Source organism: Palaemon carinicauda, chromosome 22 (genome assembly GCF_036898095.1).
Source record: "Palaemon carinicauda isolate YSFRI2023 chromosome 22, ASM3689809v2, whole genome shotgun sequence".
NCBI lineage: Eukaryota > Metazoa > Arthropoda > Malacostraca > Decapoda > Palaemonidae > Palaemon > Palaemon carinicauda.
The window spans coordinates 85,972,959-85,985,458 of record NC_090746.1 but is presented as its reverse complement, the minus strand read 5'-3'; the positions used below and the strand labels follow the sequence as shown (position 1 = coordinate 85,985,458).

Genomic DNA, 12,500 nt, shown 5'->3' with positions numbered 1-12,500 from the left:
AGTAAATCTTTCACAATTTGCTATAAGAAAGATAGAAATAGGGTTTTAAACCTTTTTATTTTACACATTCTAAATTGTTGGATTTGTAATGAGACGACGGATTCCACATCGCTGTTTATTGTGAGGTAACTTAAAGTCGACTGATAACCATAACAGGTTGTTGCCTGATGTCAGTCGGCAGCAAATGATCACAACACGTCATACACCTATCCCCCCCCCCCATATTTTACCTGGTAACAATTAAAGGTTGGTAAGAGAGAATTGCATAATTAAATAACCATAGTTTCAGAGCATAGTGACGTTTAATGAACATAATACTTGCCGAATAAGGACAAATACAAGTAAACATATAGAAAAAGAAACAGAAAAAATCACCTTCAATCTTCAAAAATTAGTTACATGAAAGAGTCAAAATGGTTTTACAATGGCATGATTACATAAGATAACGAAAATATCATATGAAGTCTGATCCACTTTGGTATGCCAGGAACCCATTTAGGACTACTGACGATAATGGGCTCCTGATGGGAATGTATGAGTGGCTCTAAGGGTGTAGTAGAGGACCACAGAGATGCCAAGTTGAGACATCAGTGTTCTTGATGATGGAGTGATGACTCTCAAGTGCATTCTGTTCCTCTTTGAAAGCCTGTCACTCCCGTCGAGTCTAAGTACGTACTGTCATTAGGGCCTGATTTTTTGACATCACGTCTGTCCTGTTCCAGTTTTTTGTTGTTTGGTTTTGTATATACACTCGATTCCCTGGTTCAATGGACGTGTGTCCAGATGATGTCGAGGGCATACATAGCCTGCTGTGATTTTGCCACATGGAATTCCCTTTGATATATCGTTCATTTTCAGTTCCTGTCTACCAACATGTATCCTTTGGTTGTAGTGACCTTGTCGTATAGTTAGTGGGCTGTTACAAGGTGAGACAGAAATTTGTTGACACCGCTAAGAGGCATGTTGAGGATACAGAAGTATTGCCAAGGGTGTCTTTTCAAATTTGAGGGTGCAGCCTTTTGACATGTTTTTTCGGAGGAGCCTTTTTGTCGATTTGACAGCTGCTTCTGCCCTGCTGTTGGATTGGGCCTATTGGGTTGATGACAGATAAACCCCCATCTCCCGAGGAAGGCCTCCATCTCGTCACTAGCCAAGTTTGTACCTCTGTCAGTCAACATTTGTTTTTGGGCCCCCAACGTGAAAAGTAGCGCCGAAGGTAGTTATTCATTTAGTTATATGTGGCATCATTATGGAAATGAGCTTCTTCTAACCACCATGTTAGTTTGTCTGCATATGCAATGCATATATTGCCCTCTACCTAAAATAAATCTATCACGACCTGCTAGAAGATATTCTGCTTGGGGTGTGAGTACCAATGCTTTTGGAGGCAATAAAGGGGCATGTTCTTTACATGAAGTGCATTAGGCCTGGCAATGCTGAAGATCTATTCTTGGCCAATATACGGACTATCTGGCCAGCCCTTCTAAGCGTAGAATCAACGCCATGGTTTCCTGCATGATCCGACAAGTAAATTATCAGTTCCTGATTTATTGGCAGGAAACTTTTTGTGACTTCTGTTAGGGCCAAGAATCAGTTGTGATATTGACTAGCAGTAGTTGATTTATTGGATCACTGGATGCGGTGCTCCTGATACACATTTCATCCTATATGATGGCATCCTGTCCAAAAGCGGTCACAGTTGAGCACACTACCTCCACTTGAATGTCGTCCTCCAAGTTCACGTCAAAGGTTTCATGGGACAATCTCATTATTGGGGGTCTTAAGAGAAAATCTACAGCAGCATTCCTCTTTCTGGGTAGATAGTTTTTGTAGAACTTGAATTGGAGCGTCTTCAGGTTGAACAACCTTGTGATGATGACATCCTTAAGGGCCCTATTGCCAAGCAGTTTAATGAGGGGACAGTAATATGTTATGTTAGTGAGATTAGGGCACCATGGCAGAAACAACCTGACCTTCCATAAGGACCAAGTGACGGCAAGAGCTCCTGTTTTTATAGTGCCATATCCGGCTTCAGCATGGGTGAGGTGTTGACTGTCGCATAGTGTGAGACACCAACCACCCTTGCAACAGAAGGGGCTTTCAGCTCGAGGATTATAAAACTGATGCCCTCTTTGCTCCAAACTGTCATGATTACTGTAGTGCGTGTCTTGTCATAATGCCAAGCCATCTTTGGCCATTTGGCAGATGACTTCCTGTGCCTGCTTGAGTTTGCTGCGCAGCTGACTATCGTAATATTTATTTTTTTCCCATGCTCTTTCTTAGGAGGTCCTTGAAATGCTCCATGATCAGCACCATTGCGAAAGGGGGTAACTGATTAAAAAATCCATACCATGACCTAATATCGGTAATAGAGGGCTCTCTTACAAAATTTTAACTTCTCCGCTTTGAGCGTTATCCCTGCAGAGGCATATGTCGAAGGAAATTCATATATATGTTGTGAATATATAGCAAAATATCATCGATGCATTTATGTTTGCTGATGATGTCTTGCAGAGCATCTTCGAATCTTTTCATGTAGGCATTGGATGCCAAACAATGTCTCACAGGAGTCCTATGGTAATGATACAGTTCCCATCTCCATTTGGGGGAAACCCCAGTGGGCATTTGCTGTTGTCTTGTGTGTGTATAGGAATGCTTGAAACCATTGTTGAAGGCCGCCAGTGTATATGGTTAGTCTCCCAAAGACAGTGGGCGGGAAATTGTTAGAAGTCTACTGTGTGGCAAGGCTGCTCTGTCTTCTACTAAAACAACCATCCTCGCACAACACTCAGTCGCATCCCCTGCTGGGACTAGTTCTATCATGTCATTCTATCCTCATCTAACTGCACCCTGACCTCCTCTTCACAATGCTTGGGGAATCCTGGTGGCGTATGACAGGCATACTGTATGGCGTCAAGCAATAAATGTATGTGGTGCTGTCTACCTCTCATTACAGGTAAATGATTCCTGAATGTATGAAAGTTGAGGACGAAAAGTGACATAACAGCCATTCTTCCAGTCCTGGAATGTTCTCCTCTACAGGTAGGATTAGCACTGAAACTATCTTCATTGCTTGAGAAGGATGGGTTTTGAGGCTGCCTTATTGGGGACGTCTGCTGATGCAACAAAGGGGAAAGTGGTAGGAAACCAACTTCTTACAGGAATTCAATGCCATACAAAAGTTCTTGGCTGTTGGCATGAAAAAAACTTCTTGCATCGTACATTTCCCTCATACTTCAGTATTGCACTCCGTTGATCGGAGGCTTATAACTCACAGATTGGCTACATCACTCAGATCCGTTCGAGGTTGTAATTCCCCCTGTTAGATATGCAGGCTTAAAAGCAACGAGGGTCCAGCAATGCAGATCTGTGCTCCTGTGTCTGCTAAGGCGAATGCGGACATCAACCTCCCCCTCCCATGAGCAAGCAACACTAACCTTGAAATTGGGTAGGGGTGAAAGCTGTGTAGTTAATTATCCTCAAACTTGAAGCAAGCAGTGCCTTCTTGGTGCTCCTGGAGCATTCCCAAAAGTACCTTACCTTTTGGCACCCTATTGCTGGGCATGATGTTCGACCAGGGTAATGACGTCCCCCAAAGGTCCTGCATTGCATTGCATTTCAATTGTACCACTATCTGGCTCAATGACACCACTGACTGTGATGTTGTCACTCGAAGAGTTGGGAGACTACCAGCTAACGCCACTCAGGGCACGCTCAACCTCTTTTTGTGCAGATTCAAAAGTATAACACAAAGCCTGAAGGGCCTCTACGCTCTTGAAAGTATCACACGCCTGAAATACATCTTTTTAATACAAAATTACTAAGATCTACCATTATTTTATGTAATATCATATAATCAACTAAAAACTACCCATACTTTAGGAACTGGAAATTAAAATATGTAGCGTTTTAAGAACATCTTAAGAAATAATTGCTCACAAATTCTTCATGCTCTCGGTTGAGAACAAGGAATTCCGACCTATGGTCAGATGACCATAATATAACATTTCTAATGGCATCGAAAGCCATGTCTGGGGTAAGGGCATTGCACTTGGCGTCTGAGTACTAAGCATCCAGTGTACGTTGTAGTACTGGAACATAGTTAAATCTAATGTGCAGAGCGGTTGTCCTGCAGCATAAAGATGTTAGGATAAATCCATACACCATCAAACATTTCCAGGACCTGAAGGCCCACCAAAGACATGACAACATCACACTTCTTTGTGGCAGCGGAAGCAGAAACTTTACTGTCATGTGGTCTGGAACCGGTAAGGACATCCTGAAGGGACAAAAGGTACGATACTGGTCAGCGACTATCGTTTAAGCCTGCATCATTGCCTAGGACAAGGCCCTTGGCACTGCAAGTTCAACACGTCCTGGCATATCCTGAGATGGTCTTGGCATCAGAGGCATGGCTTGGGTCAAAATTCACTGCATCATGTTGGGTTTGTAATAAGATGACAGGATCCACATCGATGCTTATTGTGAGGTAACAGAAAGCTGACTAACTACCTCTATGGTAATCGGCTGTCACCCAGTATCAGCCGGCAGCACATGACCGCAGCATATTGTAAACAAACTAAGTCTAATACCTAATTCCTACGATTTGAAACGTGGGAAACAAAGTTCATGACCTTGAGACTGAGAATAAATTCATTCTGATGTCCTATCAACATTAAAAAAAGATTTCGATTTTGCATAACCAACTTAAACTTTCCAAATAGTCATGAAAATATCTATTACCCTTGTAAATGTAGAAATGTGAAATTTTTCTCATTGCATCAATTCACCTTTTGTGTGTAGTGGCAAATATGAAATGTGATCATCGTGATTAACGCGATGTTATTTCAATTTCGTGATAAATGATAAATGTTACATCGATTAAAAAAAAAAAAAAAATACCACTGGTGGCAATCCTTATTGTATTATCCGTCACCTCCAATTATGAGTGTCCTTAATATTTTCTACTTTTTAGAACCTTATTTTGGTTAGAATGGTCTTAAAATAACACACTTAAAACTGGTTAAACATTTAGAAAAAAGACTGGTTCCACAACTTTTTTTTCTTAATAGCGCTATTCCCATAAATTTCGAATTTATAAAAAAGTGCATAATTTATATAGGAAAGGAATTGAACATTCCTGATCACCTACTCTACAGCATACGGTATCTCTTCAGTTTCACGCACACAGTTTTCGCATTCGACTCCATTCCAATGGAAGCCTTACATCAAAAACCCACTGGGATTTGCTTTAAAGGTGGCAGCATATTAGGTTTGCCTCGTATAGAATCTGAATATATGTTATTGGTGTAACCTTCCCCCCCCCCTCTCTCTCTCTCTCTCTCTCTCTCTCTCTCTCTCTCTCTCTCTCTCTCGGATGTCTAAAAGAACAACTTGTGTTGATATCTTTTGATTTGTTTATACTCTCTATGTTTGGTATTACCAAGGAGGCTACTTAACCATAACAAAAATCATCTGACTTAATATTACACTTGCACAATATGGTCTATGAATTTATCTCTCTCTCTCTCTCTCTCTCTCTCTCTCTCTCTCTCTCTCTCTCTCTCTCTCTCTCTCTCTCTCTCTCTCTCTCTCTCGGATGTCTAAAAGAACTACTTGTGTTGATATCTTTTGATTTTTTTATACTCTCTATGTTTGGTATTACCAAGGAGGCTACTTACCATAACAAAAATCGTCTGTCGTAATATTACACTTGCACAATATGGTCTATGAATTTAGAGAAATTTGAATCAATTTAAAGGAACGTTTTTTTAATCGGGTATCGTTTATTGTCAACATCTGTATCTGAAACGTTTTGCAGATTGGACGGAGACATCAGCATTTACATCTAGGGAAAAAATGGTTTGCGATCCCCTCTGAGAAGGATTGAATATCGCAAACTTGTTATGACTGAGTTGATAATTATTATATTCAAGTAAACTTATGAACGAAATGCATAGATATATTTTTCAGTACATATGTGAATAAGTGGTTGGATATTTATCCATATGTACCTATTAAATGATGATTTTAACACACGTCTGCTTGAAGTATCTTTCATATAATTTAAGTACACTCACTGATACTCGTTATTTTATTCTATTCAAGTAAACCACAAAATAACATCGATATTGATATAATTATCGTAAAACGACCAAGTGTTATTTATTACCAATCATCTCTTATATCGATTCCAAGTACAAATTCTGAACTTGACTGGATTATATACGACAGAGTCGGAATCTGCTCTTACCTTTCTTTTATGGCTGAATGGCCTGAAAAGAACTGTTTACCTTTATATCCAATCGGCGATAAAGTTCGAATCTTTGGCTGGGCAGAAGTACTATTGGTCTGTGGTCACATTGCAAAATTAACTTTTCTTATATTAGAAGGTATTCTTGGATTATATTAAAAGTAATAATCACGAGAGTGACTGATACAATTAACAGAAAAGTGCCAAGTGTTACATACGTAAAATCAGCTATAATGGTAGAGATGGGTTAATTTTGGTTCTAAGCACAAACAAATTAACATAAAAGTGCCAAGTGTTATATGCGTACCAATCAGCTATAATGTTAGAGTTGATTCGATTTTGGTTCTAAGTGCAAACATGAATTTGGCAGGAATATATAAGGCAGTTTCAGAGCTAACTCTTATCTTTCTATATGGTTGAATTGTCGACGTCGAACTTTTTTTCCTTGAATTTTACTCGAGCGAAAGGTTTGAATCCTTGTCTGTGCAGAAGTACTTACCATGAAAAGAATATCCCTATGCGTCTGTGATCCTGTCAGAGTGGATTCGATATCAAAAGTTATTTGTGGCTCATTTGATTATATATATATATATATATATATATATATATATATATATACAGTATGTATATATATATATATATATATATATATATATATATATATATATATATCCTTGTCTGTGCAGAAGTACTTATCATAAAAAGAATTTCCCTATATGTTTATGGTCCCATGTCAGAGTGAATTCGATATCAAAAGTTATTTGTGGCTCATTTGATTATATATATATATATACAGTATATATACATATATATATATATATATATATATATATATATATATATATATATATATATATCCCTGCTATCAAAGTCATCATCTTCAATCAAACCTCTTCGCTCCATATTATCCTTCACCTTATCTCGCCATCTAACTCTCTGCCTCTCTCTCAATCTCCTCCCCCTAACGGGTTACTCCCAAACCCTACTCACTCGCTCCCCACCATCCATTCTCAACACATGCCCACACCATCTCAGTTGTGACACTCTTATTGTCTCCATAATCTTTACAATAGAAAAGGGAGGATACTGAAGAAAGGAAACTGACTGTGGAATAAAATGGGAAAAGTTATATAATTCATATTCTTAAATCTATATTCACCTTTTTTTGTGAATTCGCAGAACGCATAATTATGATTTTGTAGCAAGTAATCTAGAAGTAAATGGTCCATAGTTAGAGTCCAAAACTACATATCCAAGAAATCAAATCAGCAGACTTCGAATTGTTGAATATCTATTTTAGTTCCAAGGCAAAAAGATCTGTAAGAAATCAACCCAGATACACAGGTATTACCGGCAAAGAAGTTGAAAGAGGAGCATGTCAGCTCTATTCAATTAAGGAAGAAACCTATTTAAATTTCAAAGGGTGTGAATTAAGATGCTCGACATTTCATTCGGTAGCATGTGCAAGTCAATTGTGCATGCTTTGTTGTTGGAATGTTTCTGAGATATATCTTTAGTTGTACTGTTGAGAATTTCTACAAAACTATTTCAGTATTAATAATATTGATCTTTGAATTGGAGGGTAATCCTTAACCCCAATTCTTGATTAGGACTACATAGTAGGCTAACACCAGGGCTGCCAGTTTGGCCTTTATTCAGGCCAAAAAACCTCAAGTTTGGTCTTTTTTTTTTATAAATTGGTTGGCCTTTAGTAATATGAAAAAGGCGGGTCTTAAATACTATATATTTGGTCTTTTTCTACTAATGGGTTGGCCTTTTAAAGCTTCTGTTGATTAGGGGTTGGCCTTCTCTCATTTAGAAAACCTGGCAACCCTGGCTAACACAATGGAATGTCTTCTTATAACCATTACCAATCAAGTTTATGTTAAATCGCACAAAAAAGTAATTGCTTGGAAGCTAAGCCAACAGAAATTTAGTGATATACAAGCACAAAGCAAGGCAAATATCATTTACCTGGATATGATAAACAAGGCTCTGAGCAGCTAACAGAGACCCTGCTAAAATTATTCTTCTTGTGTAGTATCGATTTGAAGTGTGGCGGGATGGTTCACTGATAGGCCTTTTAATCTGCTTAACAAACACATGCCATAGATTATCGTGAAACACAAATTTTATCATACGCAAATTCAAATAACCCAGAATGTTGATCTGGGGTTGGTGAATCCCTTAGTAGAGATTTAGCTAAAATTAGTGCATGGTGCAAATTATGGGGTATGAAGTTGAATCCTAACAAAACTCAAAGTATGATTGTAAGTAGGTCAAGGACGGTGGCTTCTCAACATCCGGATCTCAGTATTGATAATGTTTCTTTACATCTGTATGACTTAAAATTTTAGGTGTGATTCTCGACAGCAAATTTACTTTTGAGAAACACATTAGGTCTGTGTCTTCTTCAGTTGCCAAAAAAAAATTGGCTTCTTGAGAAAGTCTTTTAAGATTTTCGGTGATCAATCTATTCTGAAGAAGTGTTTTAATTCTTTCATTCTACCTTGTTTTGAGCAATGTTCTCCTGTCTGGTCTTCAGCTGCTGATTCTCATCTTAATTTGTTGAACAGAAACTTACGGTCTATTAAATTTCTTATTCCTGGTCTAGATATTATTCTTTGGCACCGTCGTTCAATTAGTTCATTATACATGTTGCATAAGATTTTTCATAATTCTGACCATCCTTTACATTCAGATCTCCCTGGACAATTCTATCCTGTTCGTAATACTAGGCAGGCCGTTAATTCTAATAGCCAGGCCTTCTCCATCATGAGGCTCAATATTAGACAGTATTCTAGAAGTTTTATTCCACCTGTTACCAAGTTGTGGAATAATCTTCCTAATCGGGTAGTTGAATCAGTAGAACTTCAAAAGTTTAAAGTTGGAGCAAATGATTTTATGTTGACCAGGAGGACATGAGTCTTTTTATAGTTTATATATGACATATCTGTTTTTGACGTTGTTAATAGTTTATATATGACATATCTATTTTAACGTTGTTACTGTTTTTAGAATGATTTATTTTTAATTTCTTCTCATCATTTATTTGTTTCCATATTTTATTTCCTCACTGGGCTATTTTTCCCTATTGGAGCCCTTGGGCTTATAGCATCTTGCTTTTCCAACTAGGGTTGTAGCTTGGCTAGTAATAATAATAATAATAATAATAATAATAATAATAATAATAATATTAAAATTACTAATTCCTGTATGAATAACTAGCAACGTTTTTTTTTCTTCTTTTTAGAAATGCTTTCGTTGATTTCTCCTAAAATATCACGCTTAGGTCTCTTCATCATCATAAAAAACGCTCCTAAGCCCATCATTCAAGATATCCAATTTAGACAACGTTGAGCCATTTGGCTATATACCAGCTAAAAATAAAGTCTTAGTCCCGTGACACAGCCGTTACTCCTATAACAACAGCTCGAGTTATAAGCTGTATATAAAAGAAAACAAATTATAGAACATCAATTGGATCTAGTAAAGTTGAAACTATAATTATAATCTACTATAGTCCATTTCTTTTAGCGATGCATATTTGCACCGACTCGCGGCGGTGCCCTTTTAGCTCGGAAAAGTTTCCGGATCGCTGATTGGTTGGACAAGATAATTCTAACCAATCAGCGATCAGGAAACTTTTCAGAGCTAAAAGGGCACCGCTGCAAGTCGGTGCAAATATGCATCGCTAAAAGAAATGGACTATAGACTTCCGTTCAATATCAATAGGCTGTAAAATTGTAATCTAAGAAACAATGGAAACAAATCCCTCAGAAAAGACCCGGGCAAATGGAATCTACTGTAATCAACAAAAGCAGCAATATACAGTAGGTTAACTTCAAATTGATCCTGTCAAGCTTAGCGATATCTGCAATTAAAAAGATCCAGATCTTTATGTTAACCGTGAAAAAAATTGAAAATAACCCCGAAAGGACAAATTTTTATAGTTTATATGTGACATATCTGTTTTGACGTTGTTACTGTTTTTAGATTGATTTATTATTAATTTGTTCTTATCATTTATTTATTTCCTTATTTCCTTTCCTCAATGGGCTATTTTTCCCCATTGGAGCCCTTGGCCTCAAAGCATCTTACTTTTCCAACTAGGGTTGTAGCTTGGCTAATAATAATAATAATAATAATAATAATAATAATAATAACCTCCTTTCTTAGAATGGACTTTGATAAATCAAGTTCTCAGAATTATTCAATTATTAATATACGTCTGGTCGTGCAGAGGCTTATGAGGCTAAACCAGAGTCATCTTTGGATTCCATAAAAAAAAAAAAAACTGACACTTCACTGACAGCATAAGAATTTTTAAAAATTTAAAGGTTTAAAATTTTCTCATGAATGACAGGGTCAAGGGACAGTCATTGTCCTAATGATCAGGACAATGGCCTAGAGACTAACCATATATATACATATGATCAGGGCCCAAGCCCCCTCTCCACCCATGCTAGGACCAGGGAGGGCCAGGCAATGGCTGCTGATGACTCGGTAGGTTGACCTATAGGCACCCCAACCACGGCCACCTGCTCCTTAACTCAAAAGGATGGTGAGGTTGCAGTGACCAAAGAAACTAAAAAGTTTGAGGAGATTCGAACCCCAGTTTGGTGATCACCACTTAGGGACGTTACCAGGCTACCACAACTCTTATTCAGCTATCTTATTTCTTTGCGTTGAAGGTTGCTTTGAATTAACGTGATATTTATCTTTTAGTATTTTTTTTTTTCGCTTTTATAAGAATTTTTCATCCTAATGTAGATTCGTATTTGACTTTGGACAATTTTGAATGATGCCTCATGTGTTGTATAAAACATCCATAGTAACTTACTATCAAAATGCGCTATGGATTATTGCAAAAATAGTCAGAAATCCTGCATATTTTTGACCTTGTGAAACTGTTTACCCTTTCTTGGAAACGATTAAAAGATTGTTCTTAAAACGTGGACTGCATATGAATACGAGTTTTATGATGACGAAATTATGAAAACTGCAAATTCTTAAGATAATGTTGTCATCCTCTTATGCACTTCCCACTGTTAAAAAAAAAAAAAACGTGATTTTAGTCGGAAATTCTTTGTAAAAATATACGGTTCTAGGCAGTTTTCAGTAATACTAGCGACCATAATTTTACATTACTTTATTATCTTTTACGGGTTGGTGACCGTAATATTACTCCTTTACGTCAATATATCCGTCTATAAAACGGTGACTGTACTTGAATGGTTGGTGAGATTGTTTAATATGTGTTTTGTGTTGTCAATGGTACCAGTCGATTGGGTTTGTGCATGTATTGTACCACTATATAAGGGTAAGGGAGATGTGCATGGGTGTTGTAATTCAAGAGGTATTAGTTTGTTGAGTGTAGTTGGAAAAGTGTATGGTAGAGTAATGATTAATAGGATTAAGGATAAAACAGAGAATGCAATCTTAGAAGTACAGGGTGGTTTTAGAAGAGGTAGGGGTTGTATGAATCAGATTTTTACAGTTAGGCAGATATGCGAGAAATATTTAGCAAAAGGTAAGGAGGTGTATGTTGCGTTTATGGATCTGGAGAAAGCATATGATAGAGTTGATAGGGAAGCAATGTGGAATGTGATGAGGTTATATGGAGTTGGTGGAAGGTTGTTGCAAGCAGTGAAAAGTTTCTACAAAGGTAGTAAAGCATGTGTTAGGATAGGAAATGAAGTGAGTGATTGGTTTCCGGTGAGAGTGGGGCTGAGACAGGGATGTGTGATGTCGCCGTGTTGTTTAACTTGTATGTTGATGGAGTGGTGAGAGAGGTGAATGCTCGAGTGCTTGGACGAGGATTAAAACTGATAGACGAGAATGACCATGAATGGGAGGTAAATCAGTTGTTGTTTGCGGATGATACTGTACTGGTCGCAGACACAGAAGAGAAGCTTGGCCGATTAGTGACAATTTGGAAGTGTGTGAGAGAAGGAAGTTGAGAGTTAATGTGGGTAAGAGTAAGGTTATGAGATGTGCGAGAAGGGAAGGTGGTGCAAGGTTGAATGTCATGTTGAATGGAGAGTTACTTGAGGAGGTGGATCAGTTTAAGTACTTGGGGTCTGTTGTTGCAGCAAATGGTGGAGTGGAAGCAGATGTACATCAGAGAGTGAATGAAGGTTGCAAAGTGTTGGGGGCAGTTAAGGGAGTAGTAAAAAATAGAGGGTTGGGCATGAATGTAAAGAGAGTTCTATATGAGAAAGTGATTATACCAACTGTGATGTAT

At 37.8% G+C, this 12,500-nt stretch overlaps 1 protein-coding gene across 1 annotated transcript in view; it reads right to left on the bottom strand.

Annotated features, from left to right (window-relative positions):
- LOC137616156 (uncharacterized) overlaps positions 1–12,500 on the bottom strand; it is an 82,567-nt gene that overhangs the window by 12,132 nt on the left and 57,935 nt on the right. The gene's annotated exons all lie outside the window — the stretch shown is intronic.